Here is an 18,463-nt window from a genome sequence, read left to right as displayed (position 1 = left end):
CTTGGAAAAGAAGTGACACAAACATTGATTTTTTTCCTAGCCTCTGTACACTATTTCCTATTTTTTTAGGAATTGGGACGCATTATTTTCAAGGCTGTCAAGTACTGCAGAATTTGAAAAGCAATTCCTTTGGAAAAAAAAAAAAAAGTTGTTGAAATATCACAGAGAAAGATTGCTTCATCTCCCAAGAAAAAGTTGCTGATGTCTCATGGGTAGTTTTGGCAAAACCATCTACTTACTTAGATTAATATCAGCTGCTTACTTCCTCCTTTCCTTCCCCCTTCCCCAACTGACTACTTAGTACTAGGGAGACAGGCATAAGAAAATTCTTGTTTTCTTGAGGGTTTGTCTGTTTCTGAAATTATATCTTGCCATTGGAGACCAATAAAACTGTAAAATTTTGTGTAAATTGCTCTTGGATTTGAAAATGACTGATTTTGCAAGCAGAGGATGTGACTTTATATGGTAAACAATCATCATTCATCCCAGTCTAATATAAAATAGTACACGGCTTCAGAGAAGAAAGAAGAAAAAAAACAAAACAAAACAAAACAAAAACCAAGAAAAGAAATCCAGGTGTCCGGCAATAGCTACTGGGGAAAAAGAAAAAAAAAAGGGAAAGAAAAAAAATCCCTAAAAGTTAACTAAATTTCACATTTTATAATTTGGTATCAATTACCTTTGCTGAGGCCACTTAGGGACCCGTAGGGAGTTATTTAGTTGCAGGGTCAAAGCTACGCGTAGTTGCACAAACGCTTTTGCTCGCTAAAGGCAATCGGTTCAGGAGTTTGTGTCCAAGGACGATCCAGCTCCAGGCACCCTGACAGTCACCTTAGAGCTGCACCCACACCAGCTGTGACCAGGAAATCTCATATCTCAGACTTCAAAAGAATCACCAAAAAACATATCTTTAAGCATCGCACTCTCAAATTTGTTGCAGCAGTATTTTGTATTTAATCTTTCGGTGTAGTTTCTGACTTAGGTTTGAGGAAGGATGATAAATAATTTGTTCTACATTCATGTACCTTGATAAATAAATTCTAGACAAAGTATTCAAATTTTCTCCTGTCTACTGTGCTGAAGATAATTTAATTTAATAAATAATAAAGTTTTCTGTGTAATTTTTTTCATGTAGCAACAGCAATCACGTGTGTTCATGTGATTTAGGATCAGCTTTAGCTTGGGCTATGACTTGTACAGAGATCAGAGTAATAAACTGAGTCATTCTTTATCTCTCTCAGTGAGAATAAAATTTCTTGACCCCTTTCTAATGTGTTAATTTTTGAAAATGAAACAGAGACAGCAATGAAAATGTCCTTTGCTTGCCAAAGAAATAAATTTTCATTTAGCATTTGAGGGTTTCTAGTTTTTTAACTTAGTTACAAAAAAAAAAAAAAAATCACATTTGTCAAAACACCCAAATTACTGTAGATTGATAATTCAACTAGTTACTAAAGACTTTTGTTGTAAGAAACTCTTATAACTCTAGTACATCTATTATCTTTCTGTGAGTGGTGCCTCTTTAAAGGATATTTGGATTTTCTGTTGTAAGACACTTTGTGTTTTGATCAATCCAGATATGAATTCCCAGAGATGAGCTAAGTGTTGTGAGAAAACAGAACATATACCTTCATGGGTATCAGCTGTATTGTCAAATTCATCGTTGGACAAATTAACATCCAAATAGTCCTGCTGAGTGGAATAATCAATTTCTTCCCCAGAAATTCTTTCGTTTACAGCCCCAGCAGCTGCACTGGTTTCTGTGTTTGCCTCCTTACCAGCTGGAACAAAATCTGTTACCGTTTTAGTTTAAAACTTGTAGCATTTTCTCTAGTTTTTCACTAACATCCTATTGCTTCTCTATCTCTTTCTGTTCCTCCACTTTCATCCATCCCTTTAGAGCTAACTAGTCTAAAGTCCACTGATTACCAGATTAAAAGTCAACAATATGCTAATGCACTAGACACACAAAAACTTCTGTCATGGGTAAGCTATTGCTATAAAACAAATATATAAACATTACCAAAAGTTTTTATCATATGAATAACTGATCAGATTAGATGCAGCAATAAAGACAAAAAGAGTAGTCTCATTACATACAGAAAAGATCTTAAGATTTAATGCAACACAAGAAAATGAAAGATCTTCTCTTTGGATACTTGCCATCCATTTTCTTTAATTCACTGAGATAGTATTTATTTTGGTGAGCAGAAGTGATTTCTCACACGGAGGTAGATAAAGAAAATTCTTCAACTGGGGGAGAAAAGAAGAGATGGGAGAAAAAGCCTCAGGGCATATGGCACCCTGTCAGCCCATGAAATGAACAGTGATATGAACCGGACACATGGTTCGAACCCCTCCCGGCAGAGATACTGCATTAGCAAGGCAAGGTTTGAATGGCTCCTCACACCAGGAAGGTCGCAAAAGCGAAACAGGACTAAGCCCTTTTTATAAGAGCACCCACGCCAGTTAGATTTCAGTTTTGCACCTGCTGTTCCCAGCCTCCGCAGCTAAGATGCTGTCAGTGCTTTCCTGTGAATAGGAAAAATTTCAAACCTTTCTCTTTGCTGTCAATGTCTTTTGTCTTTCTTCCACCCTTGCTTCTGTTTCTTGGAGAGTATGTTTTGCTGCCTGTTCACTCCCCACACTCAAAATGCTCTGCTTTGAACTTCTGCTGCCTTCACCCACTCCTGATGCTCCGTCAGATGCATCACCTAACCTTTACTGATATCTCCCTCAGGGTGACTAATATTACCCTTCTATATCAGGACAAAGCCTAATTGCCTAAGTCTCTTTTTTTTTTGTTATTTTGTTTTTAATTTTTTTATATATATATATATTTTGATTACTTAAATTATTGGATGTAAAATTTACAAACCGAGATTTTAAAGTGCTGCTTGAAAAAAAATCAATTTGGATTGTTGCTCTTGAAGAATTTTTATTTTTTTTGAAAGTATTGACTCCCAACCTGTGAGAAAATAGGAGTTCCCTTTATTTCTCCCAGATGAGGCACTCAAAACATTCAGACAAACAAAAATGATTTAAAAAAAGCCATATGGTCTCTGCAGTTTCCAAGAGCAAAGCTGGACGAAACTAAAAAGAACTTTCAATCTTAAATCGAATAAAATTATTTTCTAAACCTCTGTGTCAGTTTTCTTAGTATTACATTTTCCTTCACTGGGAGCCTGTAACCCTACGAACTGGTGAGTCTTTTGCGTTTGTTGCACACAAAAATTTTTCTACCTGAGTCCTCAATGTACTTCACACATAGTCATAGGTTTTTGTTACTATGAATCAGAAAATAATCCTCATTTTACAGCTGAGCAAATAAGAAGAGATGAACAGTCACAATATTCTGAAGGTGGCCTCCAATTTTGACTCCGGAGTTCTATCAACTGGGCTAGCAACAAGTACAAAAAAGTTAACATCTCCCAAAACATACAGGGAGATTCTACTATATGTTATCAAAATGTTAATGTTAAAAAATAAAGAATGAGGTAAGTGAATAGCGAGGCCTCTTGAGAAGTCTGAGAAGGCGAATAAAGAAGGCCAACCAGAAAAACCAGCTCCCAGTTTTGTGACTTTAAAAAACATGACCACCCTTTGCCATCTCCACAATTTTTAGAAGTGCCTATGAGCTGAAATGAATCAAATCATGCTTTCTTTTATTGGTATGTTCAGGAAGAAGACTGTTCTATGATCATAAATTATCAAAGGAGATTTCTAGTTCAATTGTCTCTGATGATTTGACAAAGTGAACATTGGGAAAAGCCAACCCTATTCCGACCCCATTTGAAAGGAAAATAGTGGCGCATGTAAAAATAATTTAAAAATGAAATTAAAAAAAAAAAAAACTTTAACACCCAAGACAAAGTTGTCATAAAAGTCAGTCAAGGAAATGGTAAATCATTAAAATGATCAAATAAAATGAGATATAAGCATCTGGCTGAGATTCTTACTCCTTAATGGTTTCCCCAACTCCTGGTCAAAAGGGTTCCTGACAGTGCATTTTCCGGAATTTTATTCAACTTATTCTGAAATGACATAATCAGCAGAAGTCACACAGAGCAGTCCAGTGTTCCCAGCAGTAATACTTACAAGTAACATCCTGTGGGCATCACCATATTTAGCTTTATCTGCAAACTTGAACTAAATCAGTGGCAGCTACCTGCATGTGGCGTGTTCCCTCTAAGCCACAATACGAGGACCTCTAGTCTGGCATGCCTTACTGCTCAGAATATTTTTCCTGCTAGTTAGTGCACCTTTTCTCTTCAAACACACACCTGCGTGCTTTGACAATTTATGACATGGACATAACCTGAGTCCTTAAAGTTAGCATCTCACTTTCACTATTTCAGAGCACATATTTCAGCATTTGTACAGAGCCACAGCACAAGCAACCAAAAGAGCACGGTGTGAGAGCAACCACCACAACGTTTTGCAATCCACAGATGGAGGAAAATCCAGAATGTTTTTCCTTTCTCAAGAAACAGATTCTTCTCTCTTCCATAAACATATTTCTATCATTAAGCAGAAATATCCCCACAAATATTACATCTTAGACCTCATACATCTTCAAGAACTTTTACAGCTACTTGAAAAGAAAATCACAGAGAGTAGCTTTTGCAGCAGTGTCTTCTACAACACTGTTTTTTAAATTGAAGAAATAATTTGTGAAGTGTTGAGTTTCCACATTCCCATGGAGTCAAAGAGCTGCCTGACCACACACACACCTTATACCTCAGGGTTATGGGTGATAACAAGCTCACATGATCCACAAAGAAATGTAGATTAAGAAAAAAACATTCTCTTTAGAATACCACCAAAGTCCTGTCATATCAGTTCAAAATGCTCATTGAGATCTAGATGCGGTTTAGTTTTCAAGTAAAGATCCCTGTTTGGGGTCATCTTTTACTTTTGTTTCACTGTAGACGTAACCATTTAAACTTGCTAGCAGTTTATTTTTGCTGCTAGACGAATCCAGTGGCACAGCTCCCTTCCATACTTCCCAACCTTCGTAATTCAGTGGAAATTGAACATCATGTAGATCGTTTCACTGTACTCTCCTAAAGAAAAATTTTAGCATCCAAAAACTGAAATAATGATTTTTCTTGGTTGTGGAAATGTCCAATGTGAATTAGGGAGATGCAGGCCCACAGGGGTTTTCTCTGCTGAGCCCCACCGACATCCTTAAAACAAACAGGGCTGTTCCAGTCAGTTAGCCTTTACAGAGCTGAGTCAGACACAACATTCCTTCAGTGCTAGCAGGTTTCATAGCCCAAGTTGAAAATTCAGTTAAACACACGTGGACAGCCATGGAAAGTACACCCTGAGGTGGGCTCTCTCTGATCACAAGGCTGGACACCTGCCTCTGTCCTCTCCATCTTTGTCTTCCCCATCTTTCCCAGTGAAAAGTAGAGAGAACAGAGAGCGGATTCTGCTGCTTGTGGCCAGCTGAGAGCCTACAGACTCCAGCAGAGAGGAGAAAAAAGCCCAGCACTTCACTCCAGGCTAGCAGAGGTAAGTGCTGCTTAATTTCCAGAGGACCTCTTCCTCCACGTGCCTAAATCTTCTCCCGAATTGCACCACGACCCTGTGGACCTAATCTGGGGGTGCAGGGTTGAAGCGTGATTGAAGACAGGTTGATTATTTGGAAGGACTTGGATATCTGTGCCTTAGCCCAGACATTTCTGCAAGCACTCGATGAGGTACTCTGGGTTCACTAGGTATTAAATGAAGCTGGTTAGAAACTGAAAGAGGAATTTTCATTTTAAACTTATTTAGCAGTCAAAATTTGATGTTTTTAAGGAAAAACCTAAGATGGGACTTGCTACTGCTTTATATCTTTGAAGGGTATGTCAGATAATTGCTTATTATATATATTCCTCACACACTCCTGACAAAATCACAAATTATTTAGTCAAATAAAGCAGGTCATAAATGCTCCCTTAAAAATAAAATCACATTTTGAATTAGTCTCCTACATGAAATAAATGTGCTATATGTATATCCGTATTTGGAATCTAAGGGAAGCTTTGCACATCTCTGCTGAAGGTACTTAAAATTGCCATATAAGGAATATAAAGAAAAATACATTTGAGATAACTAACTGCAATTAAACTACTTACAGGCAGATAAGTAATTTCAAATAAAATAATGTAGCCAATCCACATAATAAAACACACAAAGAACCTGCACTGGATCTCTCTGCAGTTAAAATTTTGACTTACAATTTGACTGTCTTCACTCCTTTAGCACAGCTTGCTAATTGCTGGAAATACCCTAAGAAAGCCTTTTTTTTTTTCCTTTTTTTTTTTTTTTTAACCTATGTTTCCACTTACTACTTAGAGCAGGGAAATTTGGATGAGTCTCACCGTTTCCAGAAGCATTCACTGAGCAGAATCGTTGAACGTTGTGTGCTTGTTTTATTACTACTGTTGGCATGGGTATTGACGTGATCCCAGACATATGAGGCCCTTAAGGGCCTCCTAGCCCCTCCACTGTGTTTGTCTTAAATTGAGGCACAAATACAACGTAAAATGTAGCCTATACCCTCTTTCAAAACAAAATATCTTCACATTCACACCAAAACCGTGGGAATGTATTTCTATTTTGGCAGTTATCTGAGAAGTTTTATGCATGGAAGATGCCCGTAAACAGGGAGGCAGGCAGGCAATGCCAGCACAATTGTAGTTGTAGTGTAAGGTCTGGAATACGGCTGCTTAGCAGTAAATTGTAAACCATTCCCTTTAAAATGGGATATGATTGGACAACTCATAATTCTGTGCAGGATTTAGCCTCTAGCTGTGACCAGCTCTTTCACTTGGTGTGTTGTTAGTTTTGGCAATGGCACACACACCACCAGGTGGCTGTCAGAATCAGCTGGGATTTTTATTTGATTGAACAGCTTCACTTGATAAACAGGTACCAGGAAGCCGTGGAGCTATGCCATCCTAGATGCAGCCCTACACAAGTACGTTCTTTGCCTTCCATTCTGTCAAATATGGATCCACATCATGAGTTGGGAAATTGCTTTTTGTTCTTTTTTGTCATTTAATTTCTTAAAGAAAGCCAGGAGGTGTCCTCAGACGTGCCTTGACAATGACACAGGTGGGGAGCCCGCTCCTAAGGACGCTGGGGAACTGGGGATCCATGGGCCTTCTGTTCTCCTGCGGCCCCAGGAATACATCACTGGTGGTGTCACAGATCTTATAGCTTCAGGGGAAGAAGGACGTCCTTCCTGAAGGACGCTGTCAACTGTTGTTCTTAATTTAACACATGCTGACTGAAGGACAGAAATGTCCTCATAATTTTTGGCTATAGTTTCCCTGGCTGTAAGTCTATGCATGTTTTAGATTCTCTGCCTCCTGCCTTTCACCTACATGGCTCCAAAGCCTAGAGAATTATAAATACAGTGGTCCTTAAACTGTCTCTCTTTTTGACTACTTTTTAATATGATTAAAGAATTATTATTAACTCTTTTTTTTCTGAATATTAATCTGTGAAATGAGTAGCAAATTACAAGATTGTGCACCTAACTGCACAAAATGTAATTTCAGCAGGTTGAGAAAGTAGCATACTGAGAAATGTTTGCAGCTGTCAGCTTGGATAACATTGGAAATAACAGTGTGAACACCGCAAAGAACAGAGATGAAATTGTATTTCTTTCACTCTGATTATATTTTGCTGAGGGAGAGTCTTCTCATTCAGTGAACAAGCATTAATTTTTCTAAAGGCAATATTTGCAACAAGTGCGTTCAGAACAGGAATTAATAACAGTAGTTATATACAATAATATTAATGTTATGCAGTTACACATCTGAAGAGGAGAGGCTTTGTTCCTATTCCTCAGATTTGAAACATGACTATGTCATAGCCAGGTGAGGGGGAACAAAAAAAATAAATCAGAAAGGTCGAGCTTTCAGAAGGTCTGACATTGTCCTAGGTTATGGGTCTGTTCACAGCTTCACTATATGCTTGGCATTTATAACTATCTTTCTTGAATTTACTCTGCACCGTAGCTATACATACAGGCAACTATTTCCTCCGTGACTTTCCATAAAATCTATTATTTTGATGTTATAATTGCTTTACAACCTTAGCAAACCCATCCTTCAGCTGAGTCCCTCTTTTACCTTGTAGGGATGTCTGCTAGCTGGTTTGCAGACGCACGCGTTTCTTGCCCAGAGATGATCCCTGGGGGCAGACAGGAGGAAGGGGGAAGCGAGGCGGAGGTGAGGGGAATGTCCAAAGACTGGTACTGTGTAACAGCTGTAATACAACATACTCCACAAACACATACAACTTTTTTCTAATATATATTGCAGGTGCACCACACGTGAACTAACCGGCAGAGTCAAGGACCATTTTTCATGCTGCGCGTGCGTATGACATGTACCTGATGTTATCTGTAGGATCCTGTCTTTGTGTTTGACATTTGAATAATACACCTGGAGAACTGCTGTTGGTGCAAAAGGAGAAGAAACAGCAATACTGCCCTTTAGTAAGAGAGGAATTTGTAACATTGTCATTTGGAAACGGTGCGTGCACTCTGTCTCTTTGGAAGAAAATGAGGATGAAGATAAAAGGAAAAAGAAGCTGCCAATAAAACCTAGGCCATAGTGAGGAGCATGCTCTGTGAAACACCTGGTAGCACAGTGCTCATCTCAGTGTCCGCTGCTTTTAGATAAGTTGCCAGCTGGATGTAGACAGATAAAAAGTTTTCCTCCTAGCACAGAGACTTAGATGGAAAGCCCTAGTTGCTCCCACTGTGATAACAGAAAAATACTCTTACTGGTTTCCTGAGGCCAAAGGAGAGAAGATATTTCCAAAACAACACTGTCACAACAGAAGGAGGACAGGAGAACAAGGAGGAGACCTGGAGCTCACCAAAACCGCTCGTCTTTCACTGAAGGTGTGCACATGTCTCAGCCTAAACTGAAGGGCTCTGAGGTGTCAGAGCTTTGTCTTTTACCTTAGAAGGAAAACAAAATCTTTCCCCAAACCAAGGGCTGTGCTGACAACTCTGCAGTGGGAATTTCATCTTTTTCTTTCTTGCCTTGTCTGCTCTCCTGGGAGGGTGGCTAGCCCCCAGGAAGCTCTGTGATGGAGAGGAAAACCCAAGGCACCCAGCAGGTCAAACCATGTGCATATATTTATATCTGGTTTTAATGGAAAGTAGCTACCTTTAAGCTACAAATTAAGACCAGCTTAATGAGCTTGAGTGGCTTCATTCTCAATTAAAATTCTTGCCTTACTGACATGAGTCTGATTGCTCCTCCTGCCAAGCTGACAGACAGCAGGACTCGGAAGTGGCCTCTCTTACCTGTTCTGCCCCGCGCCAAGCACCTTCCTCTGTCAGCTGCAGCCTGGTGGAGTACCACTCCTGAACAGCAGGCACCCGGCCCGCGCCAGCGAGAAGCCATTCTCGCATCCGCTGTCATTACTGGTGCTTCCAAATACCGCCATGCGAAAAGCCAAACACATGGGAATTACCAGGGAGGGGGACCGGGAAGAAAGCATCATGGACATTTACGAAGCAGATGTGGAAGCAAGTGGGCAGCACCAGCACTTCATGAGCAGCACTTACTGGGTGAAGGGTTGCTGATAAATAACAATTGACTATTTTTTTTTGTTTGACAGACAACTTGGTTGCCAATAACTGAGCCATAATGTACGTTGGCTGCCATCCTAACAAACTGCAGGTGGACCAGGGGTTGAGGTGATGCCATACAAATTATCATCTGCTAGATCAAAGTGCATGGGGAAGAATTGCAGGTGTGCTATGCTAATACCTACATCTATCTTTCAAGTCATTTAAAAATCAAATCTAATGTGGCTTCCATATCAGTATGCTCTCTTGGACCTCAAACACTTTGATGAAGCTTAATGCATCACATATTGGCAGAACTCACATGCTAGACATACAATGCTCATTTTTCCTTCTTAATGCTCATGTCATCTGCAAGTGGGGAATACATAAGATGATATTGTGTGTGGAGGCACAGGGAGCAACATCAAGGCTCAGTGGTCTTGTGAAATCTGAGGTTTTGTTTTGTCCTTTTCTTGGCCCCAAAATACAAAATGATATATCTAAATGGGGTTTCGAATTCATTAATGGAGGCTTGACTAGGCTTACGTTGTTTTTTAAGTTACCTGGCTTTAGCAGCTTATTCTTACTGTTTATAGTCATCTAGGCATTTCCAGCCCTCAAGGCATTTATCTCCCAAACACTCCAAGTGAAACACAAAACTGTCATTTATCATCGCTTTTATGTGACGTGAAACGGGGACAAAGACAACCAGTGATAATGCCCTTTGCCACAAAAGAGTCTATAGCAAAGGAGGGAACTAAACCTATCAGCCCTGAAAGAGTCTTTGCTTTCAAACTGTCTTCCTCTCTTCGTGGATTTCATTTCATTAGCTCCAAAGTAGCAGACAAATGGTACTCTGTGAGAGTGTGAATTGAGAACTGAGGTTTCTCAATTAAGTTCCATTCATTCGTAGCTTAACGAGTCAGCTGAACCCCCAGTGTCCATGTGCATGCTCTCAGCAAACATAAGCTAACACTGGCTAGCTTAATCCTTTTTCTTTTGGGTTTAAAAGAGAATGCATTGCTTTGCATCAGCCATGAGCTGAAAGCATGCACATGGACAGTCAGTGGGACCACTGAAACAAAATAATTTGTGGAGCTGCCATAATTTGTTACGGGGTCAGAGCCTTGAGAGAGAGCTAGCACAAACATTTGACTGTTTAGTTTTCAGCATAATCTGAATACAGTAATGAAATTATTTGCTTTTTGGAAAATGAGCTTTCTCATATGTTCCCACAAGCCTTAGAAATATTTTGTGGCCTTTTAGTTTTCTCAACAGGCTACTTAATGTTCTCTCTTGCAGAAAAAAAGAAAAAAAAAAGATAATCAAATCAAATAAGACTGAAGTCAGAATAAATTCACAATATCTTCAAATGCAGGAGGGGACTGTAGTCAGTCAGGTCATAGCACTTCTGTGTTTTAAGTCTCCCTGTGACCTTGGCAGCCTCACACTGCACCCAGCCATCCTCCCCCCCAGACCCACAGATGTGGCCAGCACCGGAGCTCAGGGGCAAGCAAACCCTGCCCTGCACCTGCCCAGCCCCTGCAGAGACCAGCGGTCTCCAAGCACAGCAGCCAGGATGGGACACCTCTTGCCAGCTCTGCTGAGAGCAAAACTTGTTATTTGGCACAAAAATGGCGGGTCGGCAGCAGCAGCTTTCTCCCCAGCGTCACCCGAAAAAACTGCAGCTCCTTCCTTGGGGGAAAGCAGGGGACCGCGTAGCCCGTCGCTCCCACTCGCCCTCCTCGCCAAGCAGCTGTATTTACCCAATGCGAGGACCGCATTTTTTTTTTCTTCTTCCAAAAAAAACCGCTGAGAGCATTTCAGCTCTAGCACTTCTCCGCTGCCAGGGTGCGACACGCTCCTCCAGCCAAGGCACCCCGGGTACCCCTGGTCTGCTCCTCCCCTGTCCCAGCCACGGGTACCCCAGGGTGGCTTCTCCCCTTCCCACCAAGGGCCACGGTGATGGGCTGCAGCTTCCCCCAGCTGCAACAGATGTTTCTGCTTTTCGGGGCCAAAGGAAACTTTATGAGGTTTTTCCTCCCTTTCGGGGAGGAATGCCAAAACAGTCAAGAAATGGGAAATATATAACTTTACTCACATTTCCAAACCAGGAGGGAAATACTGCAGTTGGATTGCTTGAAAGCATACATGGGGCCTAACTCTGCCATTGGAAAAAAAAAAAAAAAAAAAAAAAAGAATGGGAATTGCACCTGTGTAACTCAAACATCCCTATCTGCATAAAGGGGGAAAACCTGCTCTCCATTTCAAGAGGTAACATACAATTATTCAAAAACTTCAGACAAGGATAAAATAGCTTTTTAAAAAAAAAAATAAAAATGTTAATTCCAAGATGGAACAAGGAACATTTTCCTACCCACATCTGGTACTTTATCTTGTCACACTGGGATAATGGTGTCTTGGTTGCCTTTAAAACACACGCAGCCTAAGCTTCTTAGTGAGCCAATTCTTTGTTTAAATTAGACTTTAAAATGACCTATTGCAAGCTTGTTATCAGATCAAAATTTCACTTAGTTTTTGAAAATTTAATTGAAGTAAATAAATAAAACACCCCAAGACAAGGGGAGAATATTTTATCTGCTGAATTTTCTGTTTGTAACTTTTACTGCCTTGATAAGGCAGAAAGATATTTTCTTGCGGAAATAATTTCAATTTTTAAATATCAGACGTGTAAGGATTACGAGCAGCTTGCACATTTGTATTTCTGCAGGCACCCTGCTTGTAGACCTCTAACTTAGTAGAGAGAGATTCACCTGAGTAATTAATTATTTAATTGAGCAACTGAGCTATTGAATTTGAGATTAACTTCTATAAGCATTCAGAGAACAATCCTTCAAGGGAAAAGAGTGAGCACATCTGCTACACCCTTGATCTACAGGGTGGATTTTTTTTTTTCTTTTTGGTGCTATACATGAATGCATAGCTCATGTTCACACTTAACCTTAAAAATGAACAAAGTGGATATAAAGTATTTCACTCTCTCTTGTTAAGCTCATGGCATGAAAGACTAGTTTTTCCTTTATGTCCCCTCACTCTTATTCTCCTATTTCTTAATCTGCCCACAATCTTCTCTTACCAGCAAATATTTTGTACCCACTCATATTGTCTATACTCACTTCTCTACATCTATTACTTACAAGCTATCAAGTTTTTTTGTTCCTCAGGAACTGCCCCACTTCTTGCCCCACTAATTCTTTTTCTACCCAGTGAATTTCCTTCCAATTCAGCTCTTTTGTTTTCCCTTGCCTGCCTTCATTATCATAATATCTACTATGATAATTTATGGCCGTCCCAGGAGCAGCATCCTGTCGAACAGCTAATGAAGGCAGGAATGGCTATCCCTGTGATGAAGGGAAAGTCCTGCCCCCTTAGAAAACCATGCAAAAAAGAGACTGTCTTTATCATGAGTGGCCTTATGGTATCCTGCAAATACACATGGAAAGCACTCCTGTCTTCAGCAAATGTGGTTTTACCTTCAGCAACAGCAGGTGGAGACCAAACCGAACACACCAGCCATTTGGCTCTGTAAAACAACCAGTACTGCAAGGCACCATAAATTTGTGCACGTGGTTAACTGCATAGAAGTGAGCTGCAGTTGCATACACAAAATTAAGCAACCAGTGAACCTGTGCAAACAACTACGAACATATTCAACTGACACTTTTGCCAGAGATGCGCAGCAAATTTCATTCATGAGAAGAGCAGTTTCCTGTGAGCGTGAACTTTTTCAGTCTTCTGGTCTTGCAGATCTCTGAGAACTGGAATGCACTCAATACTCTGTGAAGCCCTGCTGATGTGAGCTTGGAATGCATCACATCGCTCTGGCAGCAGGGCAGTTATTAGAATACATTACTACGTATGGAAATAGTCACAAATTCATGGAAATAAGGTTCTGAAGATAGGCAAAGCTTTTGCTAAAATAAGATGTAAAGACTTAACATTACATCTTAGATTTAAAACTGAAGAAAAAGGAGGCAAATCCCAATTTGGTGAACTTGCACAGCCGTTCACTTTAGGTACAAATTTCAAGAAGGTGATCAAGCTGAGCACCAAAAACTGTGTGATACCAAACTGGTGATTCTTATCAACTGAAGAGGCTAAAATATAAACTGCATCCTGATAGACTCCTCTGTATTTTCCTTTCACACCCTGACATGCAAGTTGGACCTCTTCCATTTGCACTTTTGTCTTTGAAGGAACTCGGAGCAGTACTGCAAACATGCCGGGGTCTGGGAGAGCAACACAGAAATGCAGCAGCAAGTGCAGGCTACAAGAGGATGAGAGACTGGATCTGAAAGGGTGGAAGATAATCTGAAATATAGTCGGGGCAATCTGCTTTGCTATGGAAGAGATGGTGCTCCCACAGTCTTTGTGTCTCCTTCTGTGTTGAATAAACTCGGAGATCATGATTCAGAGGACAAAACTCAACTTTCTCCACGTATGTGACCACTTGCAGTATTAACCCATGTCCAGTTCAGCACAATTATCTATCTCTTGTACACTTATCTCTGCACCTTTTAATTTCAGCAAGGTGCCGTTAGGTTGATACGACTTTGCTACACTCACAGACTGCGGTTTGGTACTTGGCTCTCAAGAACCTGACATGTCTCCAATTTCACTATGTGCCTAATCCTACCAAAGGAAAAGATGCACAGCCAACTAACCATCCAAAAAAATCACATAAGCCACATACAGGTTCTTCAGCATATGCTGTGTGGGATGAGAAGCAAAGATGAGAGTGCCAAGGCACAATTGCAGCCAGTCATCTATTTCAAGAACCTGTTTTTTCTCACGTTGTTCTTAAATGTGTGCAATCGCTACAAAACCAGAAAAGGTACCTAACCACATCAGTGGAATCAGAAAGAAGCCCTGGGGAAGCCAAACTATTTTATTTTACACATTGGTCTCTTTACCTTTAGTTAATTATGAATTAACTGAAGCTTTGTTTGTGTCAGGTTTGCTCTTCAAGTAAATTTGGGTACTCTGGATCCAAATGTATCCTGCTTGTTTTTCTTGAATTATTTGTTACATTCTTAACTTCATACTTTGAGGGCCTTCCACTTAGGAATAAGAGTCTGTCCAAATTACACGCTTTTTTTCTGATCCAAGACTGAATTGTCTTTTATTCACAGGAGAGAAATTAAATGTTTTGCCACCTAAGGAAACACTTCTTTAAGGAGTTTCTTTAGGGATACGTGTTTGCATAGTATGAGGCACTCTCATTCTCACCAACAACCACAACTACACCTCTCATTAACACAGTTAAAAATACTAACTTTCAAGGGTTATGGGTCCTCCAGCTAATTTACGCAGTTTTTATTTGAATAAACACAAACAGTAACTTACATAAATATTTGTTGAGAATATATAAACATGCACATTCAGGTCAGGAGTTCTGTAAGAACTGCAGCTCTGACCATTTGGAAGCAGCACTAGGGCAGCTGAATCCTTTCAGAGAGACTGTTTCAGTGACTCACAAGGCTTGCTGCTCTTTAGGAAATCATTCTCTAGAAACTATTGCTACAGTCAGGTGAGGAAGACATTTATTTGGCATTATATCCATTACGCAAAGAAAAGTAGAGTGGCATTTCAGAAGAGTGGTGTTTCAGAAGTGTATGTATGTCTGAAAGGGAAGAACAAAGGTCTGGGATAGAGAACTGGCGTATTTCAATGAACAAGAATAGTTTTTATGTTCATGGCAACAAAACAGTATTCTTGTTAATGGATCATCCCAGCCTCACCAAAACATCTGGTCACCTTTTTCCATCTGGACTGTTTTTCTCTTTACTTTTTTATTTAGCTTTGCTCATCTTGGGGCTGGTGAAGGTTAAGCAAGTACTGGCAACGAAAATCAGCAGAAAGGGCTTGATGGTTTGGGGCACAGCCAAGAGGACACTGAGCAAGCTGCTCCACACTGACCCCCAAGTGCCTAAAGTCTCCATCAAAAGAGAAGAGCCTCCCATGAGACAAGAAGTAATTCAATCTTTTTCTGGCTGGTTCAAGTCTTCTTACCGAAGGCTAAAAGTTCATCATGACCTTAAATGAATGAATTGAAACTATCTAATTCATAACCCTTGCAGCATCACCTGCAGCTTTAGCTCTCGCTTGGGAGAACTGAAGTAGCTGTTTCCACTTATTTCCATTTGCAGAAATCCTCTTTACATAAAAAAGTAATGCCACAGTATTACTTGGCCCTAACTAAATTCCTGTCATCAATATAGAAGGATTCACACTTCACCTCTTCATAAACGAACGGCACCCACTTTCTGTTCACACTATAAAGGCCCTTTTAAAACATATTCTACACCAAAATGAACCAGATAGCTCAGGTGACTGATGTAGACTCAGCCATTTTTAAAGGTTCGTGGCTGCCAACTGCTTGACAACAGTGGGCACTGTTTTCGTAGACTGTTCCCCTCCAACCCCTCCAAAGAATAAAGACACCAAAGTTGGAAGAAGTTACTCTGTCATAGGACTTCTCTCTAGCAATAATTTTCAGGGAAGAACTGATACACATGTTTAAAAAATTTAGGGCTTTATCTACCAATTCTTCACCTATTTTGACAGAATAAATCCTTTTTAATTCTATTCCATTAAAGACTTTTCATAAATCTTATGTTCATAATGTTGTTGAGTTTTTACTTTCAGTCTTATTTTTTCTTCTTTCTTCAACTTCATCCAGCTCCTATTTGTAGCTGTGCTGCAAATGCTCTGTGATGCTCCAGACACTCTATGATGCTGGGAGTAGTTAGTGAAAGTTAACAAAAACCCTCAGGCAGTTTTTAATCTGCTGTGAATGGAAACGCACCTAAGAAGAGGTGACTCTCATTCAAAATAATGTAGAGAACTATGCCACCTCCTAAGCATATTGCAACTTGAAAGGGAAGGCGTGAATTGTGAAAGGCCCAACAGTCCCCTGAGCTCTCTGAACAAAAAGCAGAGGCAGGAGGTCAAGGGATCTCCTCTACTCAGCACTTCTGAGGTTGTATCTAGGCTACTGTATCCAATCTCACCTTCAAAATAGGGAAGACTTTGATAAACTAGATCAAGTTCAGAAGAGGGGCACCAGGATGATAAGGGGCTGAAGCATATGTCCTGGGAACAAAGGCTGAGGGACTGGGGCTTGTGCAGCCTGCAGAAGGGAAGGCTTTGAGGTGACTCAGCAGCTGTTCCCATTGCCTATGGCGACAGTGGTGCACGATGGGATGGTGGTAGACAACAGGCAGAAGTTGAAAAAAGAGCAGTTCAGACTGGATATAAGGAAAAACTTTTTCCTCATGAGGACAGTGGGGCAGTGGAGCAGTTGCTGCCCAGTGCAGTCTCCAGCCTTGAAGGGTTTCAAGACCTGACTGGATCAAGCCCTGAGCAACCTGGTCTGATCTCACAGCTGAACCTGCTCTGAGCAGGAGGTTGGACTAGAGGCTTCTCAAGCTACCTTGCAAACTCAGTTGCCCTATGAGCCTGTGAAAATTCATGTTTGCCCCAAAGGTGTTTCTCACATGACTTTTCCAAGCTTCACAGAGCTTTTAAAAGAGCATTATAAATATTAGAGTAGTCTCTTGCTGGTTATCCTATGATCCTGAAGTCCTGCTGTCACCACTTAGTAATGCAAAAGAGATCATCAGCTATCTTGTGAGAGTTTCACATACACCTTGCAGTGATAAAGTATCAAGGTACAAATTCTGTGTTAATATGCCTGCAGGGATAATCCAAAAAAGGAACAAGTGAGCACTTAAAAAAGAGGTAAGAAAAAGGTAAGTCTTCATATAATAATGTTCAGTCATGCTTAATAAACACACAGAAAGTACAGCAGCCACAGTGCCATGAATAGCTATGATTAAAAGAATAAATATTACAGAAGGGGGTGCACAAGACATGCTTTCTATCTGATGTAGCATTTTGGGCCTCTGGGGCACTTGCAAGCCATAATTTACCTGACGGCTGCACCAGGAGCCATGCCCAGGCACCCCCTCCCTAAGCCAATTTCCACTCAGGCCAGACCCACACTGCAGCCCTCCCTCCCACAGAGGGAGCCTGGCCCTGGTTCATCCCCTTATTGTGCCGGGAGCTGTTGCTGGACCCCATCACCAGCACCCCCACTCTGCCCACCCAGCACTCATCCCGGTTGGGAAGGGCACAGGTTGTGCTGGATCACGCCAGGTTCTGGCTTGTGCCCTTTCATGGGGCAGGCCCATTCCTGTTGTGCCCTGGCACAGAATTTGGGATGCAGATTTCCTAACTCTTCCATATTTTTCTGAAGTCAGAGTGTCAGACCACCTATACTTTCCATTATGCTTTTCCAGTCACTCAATATAAATAAAGGTGGCAAACGTTACCTCACTCCCAGAGCCAAGACTGACAGCCTGAAAGCATCTAGCACAGCGTGCGCAGAACTGGCGCTTGAAGGTCTTTGGTTCTCTCGCAGCAGTTGTTGAGGAGCAGAGGATAATGTTTGGAAAGCTCTTAACACTATTACACAGTAAGCAGACGAGACTACATTTTCAGTACAGACCTGTTAACATCTACCTAACTTTCTGTAATAAATAATAATCATCTCATTCTGTTTAGAAATGGGCCAATATAGAAGTGCAATTTAACTGTAAGCACCCAACGTATTTGTATAACTTGAGAAGTGCATATTTTCCACCCTGAGCAACCTTGTATACAAAGTTCCTTCACGGGATTATCTAAAACAGATCAAAGGCAGAACAGTAAGGAGAATAACATGCCATCTGTAGCAGAACTGTCATATGCGAACTTCTCTGAACCTACATGTTCAGCTGTGTGTCAGGACCTGAAATGCCCACCACGCTTAGGGCCATTCCGTAAAATCAGAATTTAAAAAACAGA

The sequence above is a fragment of the Larus michahellis genome, chromosome 1, assembly GCF_964199755.1.
Source record: "Larus michahellis chromosome 1, bLarMic1.1, whole genome shotgun sequence".
Classification (NCBI taxonomy): domain Eukaryota; kingdom Metazoa; phylum Chordata; class Aves; order Charadriiformes; family Laridae; genus Larus; species Larus michahellis.
The sequence above is the reverse complement of the archived record's forward strand: the minus strand, read 5'-3'. Positions refer to the sequence as shown.